The sequence below is a fragment of the Alligator mississippiensis genome, chromosome 12 (genome assembly GCF_030867095.1).
Source record: "Alligator mississippiensis isolate rAllMis1 chromosome 12, rAllMis1, whole genome shotgun sequence".
Lineage (NCBI taxonomy): Eukaryota > Metazoa > Chordata > Crocodylia > Alligatoridae > Alligator > Alligator mississippiensis.
The window spans coordinates 64,756,108-64,769,998 of record NC_081835.1 but is presented as its reverse complement, the minus strand read 5'-3'; the positions used below and the strand labels follow the sequence as shown (position 1 = coordinate 64,769,998).

General features: G+C 57.8%; 1 protein-coding gene across 1 annotated transcript in view; it reads left to right on the top strand.

Annotated features, from left to right (window-relative positions):
- The window catches only part of TTLL11 (tubulin tyrosine ligase like 11), a 130,597-nt gene that overhangs the window by 106,293 nt on the left and 10,413 nt on the right, over positions 1–13,891 (top strand). The window lies entirely within an intron of this gene.

Below are 13,891 nucleotides of genomic sequence, written 5' to 3'. Positions count from 1 at the left end.
GAGCAGCTGCCTCCAAGTGTGTGCACCTGCATGGATGGGGCTGCCCTGGGTGCAGCCTGAGCATGGCACCCCCAGCCCTGCTGCCCCAGGCAGGGGGCTGGGCGTGGGGCAAATCTGCCCTTCCCCTGGGGCAGAGGGACTTGTCAAGGGCTGGGGGGCTCCGGCCGCTGCCAGCCCCAGGGCTCATCTTGGTTGCATGTTGTAGCCAAAGAGCATTGGGGAACATGAGCTGGGGAGCATACCAGTGCCCTTGGGGCAGCCTGTGCCCCAGGCACCGAAGTAGCGCTGGGATCCCATGGACATTCACAGCCCAGCAACTGGGTGCACGGCGAGAGCGTGTGCTGGGACAGGGCTGAGCCACTGGGCCTCGCTGTCCTGGCTTGACCCAGAAGGTGGGAACCAGCCACGTGGGTGCCTTGGAGAGGCTGGGAATAAAGATGTGGGAGGGAACGTATCTGAATGTGCCTTTTAGATGGGTTCAAATCGTGTCGTTAGCCAGTGAGTTTGTGCGTGTTAATGGTTGCAGGGGTGCTTTCCTCTTTGTACAACACACTAAAACGCTGCAGAAGCGGGATTTGAACTCGCATTAGTGTCTGGCAGAGGGAGGTCTCTGACCCAAGCTATGTGCTTGTCCTTTTTTGTGCTCTCAGGGTGCGGGTGGGCCGTCTTCCTCCACCTGAGACTTAGGCTGGTTCTGTCCATGCCGTATGTGCTGTATCTTTGAATTCCCAGGCTCTTCTGGTTGCCTTAATGTGAAGAAAGCAGAATAAGAACGCCTGGGTCTGTAAAGCAGGTTGCAAGCACCGGTTCAGGGAGCCTTATAGAAACGCAGAACGTAACCAGCCGATCGCAATGAACCGATCACGCTGGTGCTCCTGCAGCTGGCTATTTGGGGGGCTTTTACGTGGAACTTAAGTCGGCGTGCGGCGCAAGCGCACCAGAGACCCCCTGTACGAGCTCTCGGCTTCCCCCATGGACCTTAATGGTTTCTTGGCAGCCGTCAAGGCCCGTTGTGTAAATATCTATTTTAAAACGGGGAGTGTTTTTAAATCCAACGGATTGCACTTAACAAAAAGCTTTTATGTCTTAACTAGCAAATCTGCAGCTAATGACACTGCAGAAGGTGGAGCGGACTTCCCTCCAGTCTCTCCCGGACTCATCCCTGGGTCTGGGGACCTGGCAGTCTGCCTAATTAGCTTCTCCAAGGTCACGTGAAATCGGGTAGAGCCAGCACTGGGGGCCATTCCTCTCAACGCACAAATTTGCCTTAATGAACAGAGGACCCAAAAGAGCCTGATTCTGCCTGATATGTACACAGCACGCACTGAAGTCGGCCTACCAGCCAGTGGGGGTTGTGGAGGAAATTACTGGTGAATGCACACGAGAGACAGCACGTCCTCGATGCCCGACCTGTGTCCCTCGTGTTCGGGGGGCTCTCTGCACAGGGCGATCCTCAGCCATTTGGCAGCGTAGGAGCTGGGCTCAAGTAAGACTCTTTAGAACAACTGCTGTATTGTAATACCATGGGTACGTGCAACATGATGATCTCGCGAGGTCCCTTCCAGCCCTAACGTCTAAAACGTGCGGTAGAGATTTGTATTCTTTCAGGACTACTCGCCCGGCACCGTTACCGGACACATGCAGCTTGTGGATCCAGTGGTATCGAAGAGCTCCCTAATATCAGATTAGTATTTACTTGTAGCTGAGCTTTGTCAGTTTGTAGTCTTGAATTAATCAACCTTTTTCCTAATGATCATTCTCGCTGTTCATCGGCGAGGAAGGAATAGGCTGGAGTAGCCCCATTTGGCTTTTGACATTATTAACGGCTGTCTGACAGCTCTGCGAGCTCGCAAACGTGCTACTGCACAGATCATTAGCTCGGAACAGAAAGACGTTTTTGAAGAGACTGGCACATCTGTTCTGCCCTGTTTCCTGTTCTGATCTCCATCATCTACATTAGTTGATCAAAGTCTCATAAAACGTGGTGCTGTCTGCTTATCTGATTAACACTATGAGATTATGAAAGTTGCAGGGATGGTGTGATGTCACGGATTAGCGCGGCATCCTCCCAGAGGAGATGCTTCCGACTTTGTGCGTCGGATGTGAATTCTTGGGAACACTTGAAATTAGGGCTGTATTTACAGTTGGCTTTATTAATGTTGTTAGAGTGATCGTTAAATTAGAGCCAAGGTCACTAGTGACTTGCAAATATTGTCAGAAGACGCATTTGTAATAAACCCCTGACAAATGATGCTGTAAAAGTTTGTGCAGCAGCTGGGACTGAAGTATAGGGCCCTTTCCTCTGGAGGACCTGAGGAGCGGAAGAGAGGGAGGGGAGAGGTCACAGCTGTAAAAAGGCAAATACAACTGGGTAGAAAAAGGTTTTGAAGATGTGCTGCTCTCCCTACCCCCTCCAAAAAAAAAAATTACACAAGCTTTTGGGATGTGAAATTTTTGCATCTTTTGGTTTTGGCATCAGGACTTCTTCCTCTCTTCTTCCCCTTTATCTGTCTTTTCTCCTATCCCCATTTTGTTCACGGACCCAGACCATCCCTCTAGCAGAGGGCTGGGCTAGTAGTGGAGATGCTGTTTGCCTTCAGCTTCTGTTGTTGGTCCATTGGCTGGCACCGCTAACGCGTGGGGCTGAACTGTGGCGGTAGCGTGACTGGGGAAACCGCCGACCTCCGGGCCCCCACCGGACAGGCGTGTAAGGTAGGGACTCTTCCCAGACTGCGGGGCAGCAGGCATGTTCACTGCCAACGCAGTCGTTGGACTTCCACAGACCCGGCTGCTGCGGGTGTGCAAGCAGACCCACGTTCCCTTTGCACGCCGGTCCCCAGGGCTCCTGCCTTCCCAGAACAGTGCTTGGAAAAACTCGGTGCTGGAAAGAGGTGAAACGGTAAAGCAACAACACGGTGAGTGCCAGCCACCTGCTCAGCAGTGCCAAGGGCCAGCGGGACCAACTAGCTGCTTTCCGCGCCCCTGACAGCACCCGCCGTCTCCGTCTCCCCCTTCCCTGCGCCTCCCCTGCATCTCGGCAGCGCGCGCTGGATCCCGTGGGAGGCGAGCCATGAGCACCGGTGCTGCCAGATGTGGCCCCATAAATCCCGGGGTGGTGCTGAGGCAGTCCCGTGGCATTTCAAGGAGTTTCCTTTCAACTTTATTTATTGCCATCTACTTTTTCTGTCATGGCCCTTGTCCAATCTTGCCTCTGCTCCTGAATGACGCGGGAAGAGAAGCTGCCTCCAGCTTTGACGACTGGAGTGCAGTGAAGAACGCGCTGTCGGGCCACGGTTTACCAGAAGTCCCAGCTGAGGACCCCCTTGCATCTCCCCACCTGAGATGATGGGGACAGGACCTGGTAAATGGTGCATCCAGCCTTCGAGCTGCCTCCGATGAGCTCGTGGGCTTGACTCTGGTTCTGCAGAGGACGTGACCGCGGGGGGATTGGCAGCGGTGCCTTACTGAGCGCAGCAAACACTTCAGCACTGGTTGCATGATTTCCCTTTGGAGTCTGCCCTGTTGTTTGGGCACTTAGTCCCATTAACTTTTTCCTCTTACTGCAAGCCTCTGCTGAGGGAGAGCGCACAGCCAGGAATAATCTGTGGGAAGAGGTGCAGGTGGGTGGAAATGAAGGTCCCTTGGCATTGCACCTTGGCTTGGGGGCTCAAAATGGTGGCAGGCCCTGGGACCCCAGTGCACAGCGCCGTGGGGAGGAGGGTCCCCAAACCTGGGCCGTGGTGTGACCTGTTGGTGCTTGAGCACAGGGAAGCCCTGCAAACCCAAGCACTGAATACTTGTTGTGACCCCAGTAGCTGTCACCCCAGATCTGTTTTGCTCAACTCCCGGGGCCAGTGGAAATGCCAAGGGACCTGTGTGTTGTTGCCAAAAATGTTTTTTTTTTTTCCTATGAAAATGCTGCTTGGGGGAAAAGCTGCATTATTCCACCAACCCCCCCGTGGCACACTCCTCCTTCGAGCCTAGACCCACGTGCAGAGGAGGCCCAGGAAGGAATAGCCTGAACCCATCAGCATGGCACGCTGCACCCCCTGCACGTGCACCAGAGGCCCTTTCACCTCGCACCTGTTTAGAGTCCATGGAGATTATGGACTGGGGACAAGGCAAAAGGGATCGCCGAGCTGGCCCTGCAGCAGCTGAGTGCTCCGCCTCGACGAACGTGGCTGTTAGCGTTGCTGATTCCCAACTGTGAAACATTGCGGTTGAAATACGAATAATGGCAGGTATAACAGAAGAGCAGCTGCAGACTGACCTAGGAACGTCACCTGAGCATGAGAGGCTAAAACAGATGCTAGATTTCTTCTGGGAAGAGCTTTTTATTCTGGGAATCTATAAAGAGAGTACCTGTGAAGTACTGAGAACACCTCACCCCCTTTCCCGCCTGATAATTGGGGCTGATTAGAGTTAATTGCCATTCAAGCTGGGTATGTAAGTGACTGCCCCGAGCCTGTGGGGCCATCAGAGCCAGGACAAACCTGGAGAAGGTTTCTGATGCTCGGGAGAAGCAGAGTGCTGCTCGCACGTGCCGCTCTGCTCCTGCGCTGTTACTGATGGCCATGCCGGTGCTGGAGGGGTTGCTTCTCCGGGAGGCAAAAGTCGACTAGATATTGCTCTTTGCCAACTGCTTGGGCTGTAGCCCGCTGCACACATCCTGCTGCTGTCTAGCAAAGCGTCCTGAGCATGAGCCGTGTGAACCCAAGCACACGCACCTTGCCCCGTCCTGTTGTGGCACGTGCTGCGGGTGCCTTTCTGCCTGCCCTGCTTCCCGCTGGCCTTCAGCACACTGGCAAAAAAAAGGAGAAAACCCAAAACTTGGCAGTGCCCAGATAAATGCATCTGGTCTCCTTCTCGGCTTCATTTCCCTTCCCTTGGAAGAGATTGCCTCACATGGTACTCAGCTGAAACCTATTACCTTGCATGCCCAAGCATATCATATTGAATTACCTGGATCCCTAGGCCTGGAGTGTTTGCTAATAGCTAATGGCATCTTTTCAGTTTGAGGTGATTTATTAGAATGCCCTTTTCTTCCTTGGTGCAGCAGGGGTTGTGTGCTTGTTCTTAAGCAGAGCTCAGCGAGGGCTGCGGGGACGAGGGCCGGCGTGCTACGGCGTAGCCGGCTCCGTGCCTATCCAGCAGCAGAGCGAAAGGCCCGTAGGAAGCGTGGGCTTCCTCCCTCTGCTCCCTGCCCCACACCTGACTCATCTCACCCGCATCTCCCATCCTCTGTCTGCTCATGGGCCCTGCGACTGCAAATGTGGGAGCCCAAGGGGTTGGAAAGCACCTGGCGCACAGAGCAAACCTGTCCTTGCGAGGAAGGGGTCTGGGCAGCTTCTGTCCTGGGTGGTTCTCGTGGGGCAGGCAGATTCTCCGCAGCCACTGCTGATGTGACATCTGCCCGGCGCAGCGTGAAAATGGTGCGAAATTGCTTCACCGGCCACTGTCAAAGACGCATTACAGCGCCCTCCCCGCAATCCCGACATCCTAAAAGCCTGTCTGCAAGTCTCTGCAGTGCTGCTAGCAGGCCGGTCCCTGATCTGTTCCCGGTCAGGGCTGAGGGGAGAGGTTGCAGCGGGGACTGGACAGTCGAGCGGGTATGCAGGCAGTTCTGGGGCTTTATTTCTTAATTGCAGGGACTGGTTTGGGCCAGACGCGAGGGCAGTCTCCTCCTTGCTCTCTTCTTGCTGTAACCCCCACGTCTCTGCTCGAGCTGCTCTGCCGCTGGCGGCCAGGAGGCAGGAGGTTGGATTTGCATGGATGTGGGTCTGGGACCCTCCGTCCCGTGGCTTTACAACCTGAGACCAGGAACCTGGGAGCCGATTTGCCGTGCTCAGTCGCTGCAGGAAGGGCTCAGGATGTCGCTGTGTAATCGTCTGGTGTCACGGCAGTAATAGGCAGCGGAGGGCAGGGCTAATCGTGTCCACGCCACCCAGCTCCTGGCTCCGTCTTCGAGGCCGGGTCATTAGTATGGCATCTTCCTTCTCTGCAGCCCGGGCCCGCAAGGCACCTCGCGCTCTCCGAGCAATTCTCGCTCATAACAATGAGGGGGGAATATGGATTCCAGGCGGAAAAATATGTCACTGTAATAAATCAAAGTCAATCAACATGGGACCTCCGCCGTTCAGGTTTCATTCCTCCAAGATGTGGCACAAAAATCAAATGGCTGCGGTTATTCAATTACAGCTCATACCAGCAATGGGAAAATCCAATAATGTAAAGGGCCTGCATCAATATTGTCTGTGCCCACCATCAGATGGGAGCAGAAAGAGAAATCATTGCAGGTGTCCAAGTCTCCCCCTCCCCCCGCTTCTTTAATATCCAAATAACCCAATCTGGCGCTTCTCTCAGATCAATAACAGCACCGGGCACCTAATGACAAACTGGAAAACATTTTCTCCCCCAGTGAAGAGAGAGCGTCTCGAAACCCAACTTGAGATTGGCTTTGATCTTAATTGACTTGGACACCAGTGGCCTGGCACGTCGCATGAAAGCAGCATGCGGCCGTCTCCCCTCCTGTCTCTGCGCCGCGCTGGTCCAGCCTCTGTTATCGCTGCTCTCCCTAACGAGAGCCTAAAAATGCTGCATTTGCACCTGGAGCAGCCTTTCACGTGCAGCAGTGTCGTGATGGGTGTCGTTCTGATGTGGGTGTACAGCACCGGGCCCGAGCCCATACCCTTTGGCTTCAGCAGGGTCTGGTAGGGATGTTGGGGTGTACAGCTGACCTCATGGGATAGTCCATCTAGAACCGGGCAGCACTGCCCGTGTGCCAGGCATGTTCCAGATGGGGTGAGCGCCAGCCCCCTCAATCGGGCCAGCGCAGAGCTAGCTGCAACCTCCTTCAGCAAGGAAGAGCGGGAAGCTGCTCCGCTGCTCCTGCACCCGCGGAGATGCACAAATTCTTCCTCATTTCCAAATAATCTAGAGCTAGACCACCTATTGTTGCTTGCACTGTAGCTTGTGTCCTGAGCTTCCCGGTTCCCCCATAGGGAGGTGCATCTGCTGGCCTCCGCTTGGTGCGCGAATGCGGCCCTGAAGAGCTCCCAGTGCCGAAGGGGTGAACGCACCTCCTGAAGGCATGTGACTTAGCTGTGGCCACCTTGGCTGGTGCAAGAGGGAGCTGACAAGGCCGTTCGAAGGGAGGAAGGGCTCTCCAGTGCCGCACGCAACACTTGGCCCTTCCTTACAGGGTAGCACTGATGACCACCTGGGTTAGGACCTCATCTCCCCGAGCCTGTTCCCGGCATCGTCTCTTGCCTGCTGCAAAACACTTCCTCGGCCAGGGTCCCCATCCCGCTCGGGTCAGCTGCTCGCGCTCCTCTGCCGCTACCAGCCCAGCTGCTGCCATAGCCGTCTCCTGCCCCTTTGTCAGCGATGGGGCCTGGTGCGCCTTCCTCCAGGTCTCGGCTCATGCACGAAGAAAGCTCTCTGTGCTGGAGGACGCTCTCGCCCAGCTTGGGGATGAACGAAACCATAAAGCCCGTGACCTTTCCCCACGCCTGTGAGGAGCTGAGGTGGGGTGGCGTACGCAGCTGTCCGCACCCACGTGCCCTGCGGGATGCAGTGGGACGCAGAGCCGAGCCAGGGCCACGATCCTGGGAGCACGCGCCCCGCCGCTGTGCGTTAAACGCGCAGGACGAGGGAGCAGGGAGCCACGAGATGGAGGGGTAGAAGAACGTCCTGCGTCTGGAGGAGCTGCAACGGCAACATCAAGAGCAGTTCCCAGATAATCACCTAATTAGAGCAAACGGCGAGCTTCTACTAATGACTGTTTCTCCTCTCTCAGCCCCCTTCCTTCCCGCTCGCCCGTCATTATTGACTCCTCTGGCGGCGCACGGCTGTATTTTCCGTCGTCTCCAGGGCCGGGGCTTTGGAGGTTCATTTACCGACTGGCTGCAGAATTGCGTCTCGGCGAGGATGTTTGCGCTGGGATTTATCCCAGCCGAGTTTGGGTTGCCGCGCACGTGGGACGCAGGCTGCATTCAGACGAGGAAGGGAGAGGTGGAGAGGGAGCAGAGCCAGACGGCTGGCAAGCAGTTGTCACCTGCTGGGTTTAAACGTGCCACGTAGGCATGAAAGACACGTGCCATCGGTCTGCGCGCGAAGGGGCTGAGGGCTTCGGGAGTGCTGGCAAACATGCTGGAGTCACATCAGGGTGGGAGCAGATTATCCCATGAGAGTCTGGAGAAGATGAACTTCAGGCCACATGAATAAGCCCAAGCATTGCCGGCCCTGCAAAAGACGGGGTGTCCTGTGACTGTCATTTTAGGACCTGGCGCCTGTCCGTGGGGGCCCTAAGCTCTCCGCTCCAATACAGATGTGTAATCCCTGCTGTGCAGCCACCTTGCCACGCTGCTGGGAAGAGCCCTCCTGTCCTTCCTCGGGGACGAGGAGCGAGAGCTGCCAGGAAAAGATCAATTGGGACCTGGCAGGAAATCGCTCCGTGTCAGAGGCGAGGTGGAAACTCACTTAGAGGCTTGTTCCAGGCGGCTGGCTCTGGAGAAAGCTGCCCTGCCGGCCCTGCAGAGAGCGATAAGGCTGCTGCGTGTGCCCCTGGCTGGCTCTGCTTTCTATCCCGCGCTGCCGAGATCAGAAATACAATTAGAGGTTATTGAAACCTGGACAGCTGGGGCGGGAATGGCTGAGCAGCAACTCTGGGCAGCGCCATCGAGAAACATCTGTCTTAGCCGCAGGACAGGCCCCGCAGCACGTGCCCGTGGGAAATGCCCATTGCAGGCCTTGCTGGGAGTCTTGGCATGCCGGGCTGGGGGGCGAGGACACGAGCAGAGCCCTGCTCGGAAAGCACGGTGTCCCCCAAACAGCCACGTCCGGGGGCTTTTCCTGGCTCTCCGGAAACCCGCACAGGGTCACAGGACTCCAGGACCTGCAGCTTTACGGAGACCCCTAGGCACGGCGCTGCTCACATCCCTTTGCAGGAGCCGGCCACCGTGTCCGTGCCCCGCGTGCCCTCTGCCGGGGGCAGTGCTCTGCATGTCCTCCCCGCCAAGTCCAGCAGCCTGGCTCGCTGGCATCGGCTGGGCTGGGCCGGTCACAGCCGTGCCGCTTTGTCAGGGGCGTTCGGCGCTGCCCCGGCCTCTCCCCAGCACCCCTTCTTCCTGGAGCAGGCAGCCCTGCTTCTTGTGCAGACCGGCGCAAGGGGCCGGGGAAGAGCGCTGCATCGCTGCCATCCTCGGCTGTAATGGCTCTTTCTCTTGCATACGAAATTGGCTGCAAATCCTGTAAGGGTTTAATTACTAGAACATTATTAACACTGATGAAGTTGGGGCTGGAGTTGCTCTCCAGATTAAAAAACCAAGCCTGCTGCCCCCTCCTCTGCCTCTCCCTCTGGCCCGTTTGCAATTCGCAGTCTCATTTCTCCCAGCCTTGCCCTTCTGACAGCCAGCGACCACGCCGCAAGCCTGCCGGGGCGCCAACACCGCTCGCTTCCAGCCGCCTCGCGTGCCGAAAGCTGTCAGATGTGCAGAGATGCTCTGGGTACGTTCAGCGGAGGATTCAGCTCGGCTCTAATGAAGCTATAACTCAGACCTCTGAAGGATTTTTATTCAAAGCAAGGTGCGCCTGACTCATCGCTGTTCGAAGCAGGCTGGCGAAGCTCCGCGCTCCTGGGCTGGCTTCCTCTCCTGCAAATAGTTCCCCTGCTCTAGCGTCTCTCTCTCTCAACCTTCAAAAGCAAAGGCGAGAGGGGAGATGCCGTGATGATGGTTTCAGCCCAGGTGGTTTCATGGACCTGGCAGGGGAGATGCCATCTTCTCAGCCTTGAATGGACTCGGGTGTAGTTGGAGGCTTGCGCTGCGGCAGGCTGACCCCTGAGAGAGTCCAAAACACCTCCAGTGCAAGGGTCTGGGCTACACAGTTTATGGCAATGGGGGATTGATCTTGGGCTCTCCCTCGAGCTTGCTTCTTCGGCCTTTTGGCTCAGGGCAGGTGAGACTAGGGAGCATCTGAACGGCACCTGGCCTCCGCGTGCCGTGGCAAGGAGCAGCCGGGCCAAGCGAGCCCGGCTCCGGCATGCCCCGTCCTAGCGGGGAGCAGCCACCTCCGCTCCGAGCGCGGCAGCGTAGCCAGAGGCGCGCGCCGCGTCGCCAAGCAGCTCGAACCAGCCAGGCTGTCTCCCTGTGCTCTCCAAGGAGCTAATTACAGGGATGTTAATGAGGCGCAGGTGCTAACGCTTCCTAGGATTTTAATGACTCGCCTGCAATTCTTCAGCCAGCTCTTGCGGCGCGGCCAAAGCGAGGGAGCTGTTCGGAAGGGGAGGGGAGCGCCCACCTTAGGGCAGCTCCACGTGGGTAGGATCGGGCCCCACTTGGGCTTCAGTCCGGGGAAAGGGGGTGATCCTGCCTTGCTCCACAGGACCCCCACTCTGTTCCTCGGCGGATGCAGCCCGGAGAGCTGATGTGTGGGGAGCGGGTGGGCGCACCTGGCACGCATCGCCCTGTCCTTTCCTTTCCCCCAAAGCACCCGTGGACGGTCCTCCACCGCTCGCTGCACCCTGGTGCACGGCTCTGTGGCAGTGGGATCTGGCGTGGGCCACTCTCAGGGAGGGTTTTCCAGCTCTTGCTTCTCCCCAAGAGCGGCTGGAGGTGCAGGAAGGCCGTGGGCTGGCGTCTGGGCTTGAAACGCCATTGCCTGGGCTCCACTGGGTTTCTGCCCGAGCCAGTGCATTAACAGCGCCAGCGTTACAGCAGCACGCCTCGCAGCCAAGCAAGCCTTTTTTTGGGGGCTGGTTTTCCGCTTTTGGATGCTTATCTCACTGGGGTGATCTGACCCCAGCCGGCTTCCTGCCCCTGGGACAGGGGGCTGGACCCGACAATCTCACGAGGTCCCTTCAGCCCTAATATCTATGAAATCCTTCTTTCCGGTTTCTTTCCCAGGCCCCGGGTCGCTCTTGCGTCTCCCGGGTGGGCGTCTGGGCAGCTGCAGAGCACCGAGGTGTCGGGCACTGCCCCGAGCTGGAGGCACGGCACGTTTTCGGTGCATTCCTGCGAAGTCCCTGGCCGCTGGGAAGCGTACGTCTTCGCAGGGTTACAAAGCACTTGCAGCTGCTGCGTGCCCACTGGCTTGACCTGCCCAGGTGTCCCCTGCACCGAGGGTGACCCACGTGCCTGTCCACGGCCACGTGACCCCTGTGATGCCGGGGTCTGGTGGGGGCAGCGGGTGGGCTATGTCCCAACCTCTGCGCTGTGTCCAGCAACCTGCAGGCACAGACCGGATGGATGCTGAGCCCCTGCCATTAACCCTCTAGTCTCCCAGCACCAGGCCGCTTTCCCAGTCCTCACTGGTTTCCAGCTGGAACATATCAGGCAGCGTCTGCCGAGGCACCGAGCTAACAATAGGCATTTATTTCTTATGATTGGGACATTGAGCAAGGAAGCTGTGAGCCTGGCGCGGGGAGAAGAGGATGCTAGATTTGGAGAGAGCAATCGGGGATGGGGGCGGCATTGTGAGATGCCAGTTCGGAGCTTGGGCTGCAGCCTCCAAACAGTTGGATGAAAATAGCTTGGTTGCAATACAAGAGAGGAAGCGGGATTATCTGCAGCACGAGGCTGAGGCGTTGTGCGAGAGCGCTGCAGCTGTGTGGGAGCACGGAGCCAAGGCTAACGCCGCCCGCTGCCAGCCCAGGCTCCCACATGCTCTCCACGGCACCTGGGGGGTGAGCCGGCGCCTCTGGACCCACCGCTCACTCGCCTACGCAAGCTCCTTGGGGACCGGGCAGTGGGATAAGCCCATCGGCCCCAACCAGCGGACCCAGGTGTGGTGCTTCGTGCCTGGATATAGGGGACTTATAATGAAGTTAAGAAGCAGCAAGTGCAGCTCTGCCGGGGAAGTTCTCCATCGCAGCACGCGGTGAACTGGGGAACTCACTGCCACAAGCTGCTGTGGACACTTGGAGCGAGAGCCTGTTCAGAAGGGGAGGATTAGCTCGGTGCCTGCAGGAAAGTACCAGCCGCAGGGCTTTGGCGTGGTGGATAGGAGTGCATCCTCTGAACCTGAGCTCCCAAAACCTCAGCCTGCTGCCCTGGGAGTGGAGCAGCGGAGGGGACTTCTGCACGTCCTCTTCGCCCGACCCCAACCACCCAGTCTCTGCCCTGGTGTGAGCCAGGCTGTTGGGGTGGCTGGGCCTACAGGTGGGCCAAGTGCATGGCCGTTTTGATGGCCATCTGCCTGTTTTAGGGTCTGGGGGTAACAGGTCAGCACTCTTCCCTTGCCCCCCGAATGCAGCTGCCTTCTCAGATGCAAGCTGACCCCCTGCTTCCCCACTCGCAGCTCTCTGGGGGCCACAGCTCTGGCTACAGCAGAGGCAGGGGGTTTGGGGAAGCCTGCTTTGCTGCAGGGTTTCCCTGGCTGCCCCGGGGGCAGCCACGGAACAGCCCCTGCCCCGGGCACTGTCCCTAGACCCCGTTGGGCACGAAGGCCAGCTGTGCTCTGGGTGCCACCCGCACTGTCCCTGCTGTGAAGGCTGGTGCAGGGCTGAGGGCCGCGACCCTAGAGAGTCGCTGGGCTCGTGGGGGCATAGCTCACTAAAGATAGGCTGCTGCTTCTCTGGGGTGAGTTTTCCCTTTACTGCAATAGGGGGTGAGTAAAGCTGGAGGCTTAACCCCGTGCACGTGTGTTTAGCACTGCCTGCAGGCTTGCATCTGGCTGCATGGCTCATAGCAGCCCAACCCAGGAGCAAAGGCCGGATCCGTCAAGGCTGTTCTTGACCCCCCAACTCCCCCAGCAAAGTCCAAGGGGCTGGAGGGAAGTCTGGAAACAGCCTGGTTGAAAAAGCAAAGGGCCTGGGGAAGGCACCCGGGCTCCGGAGCGAGCACAGCCGCCTGTGTCTGCAGAGTGAAATATTGCTGCTGCTCTTTTATGTGTAAATTGGTTTGGGTTCATCCATTATTTAAATAGCGACTCTTCTGTATTCAGGAGGAGCCGTAGAATTTCACGGCAGCTGGTTATTCATCATTACCAAGGCTTTTGTTTTTACAAAGTGATGCTATGTGAAATGCGGCGTTGCGGGGAGCAGGGCTGGGGCAGGAGCTAAGCCAGGCCTTGCTTGGGCAGGTGGCGCCAGGGCAGTGAATGGCAGGGTTACCGGCCTGGTACTTGCATCCAGCTTGCATACACTTGCAGGGCGTGCATAGGGCAATACAGGGCAGCTGTCAGGTTGGGGGTGATTAGCTGGGGGCCAGACAACTGGTAAGGGCTTGTTCGGTGCCAAGGGGTCTGTGCTGGGGGCAGAGGTGTGCTCTGGTGGGTGCACCTGAAGGCTCTGCCCACGTTTTGATGCGTGAACACCTGACACCACCAACCGGACTGGTTTTCCAATGCAGGAGAACCGTAGTCTGCCACCCGGGTGTCTCTCTAAGCGTTTATCCAGCTGAAGCATTGCTCCCGCTCTTCCTCTTGTGTGTGACCGCCTGCTGTGTCACTGCGTTCCTACGCTGCTGCTTCCCCTGATGAAATGCACTGGCAGCAGTTGTGTGTGTGTGCACGTGCATGCATGCATTTGTGGCCACACGTGCATACACCCGTCTGGGTGCAGTTCTGGGTCCCTTGGCGATGCACGACCTGTTAGCCCTGGGCAAGCGGCTGGCTGGGCAAGGCGGGGAGGCAGCAGCAAGCGCCGTGCTGACGCTGCACGTAAAGCACGTCCTAGGCCTCCGGTGCCTGGCGAGGCGGCCGCGTGCTGATGTGCTGCACTGGCCCCCCACTGCAGCGCAGTGAAGCACCCACGCCGGCACAGCAGCGCCGTGTCGCCTGGCTCCCCTCGGTGCTGCTGTAACGAGCTCCCCTGCGGTGCCAGTTCTGGCCCATGCATGGGGCGACAAGGCTCGTGGTTCTCCTGGTTTAATTGTGAAGATGTTTTAAAGCA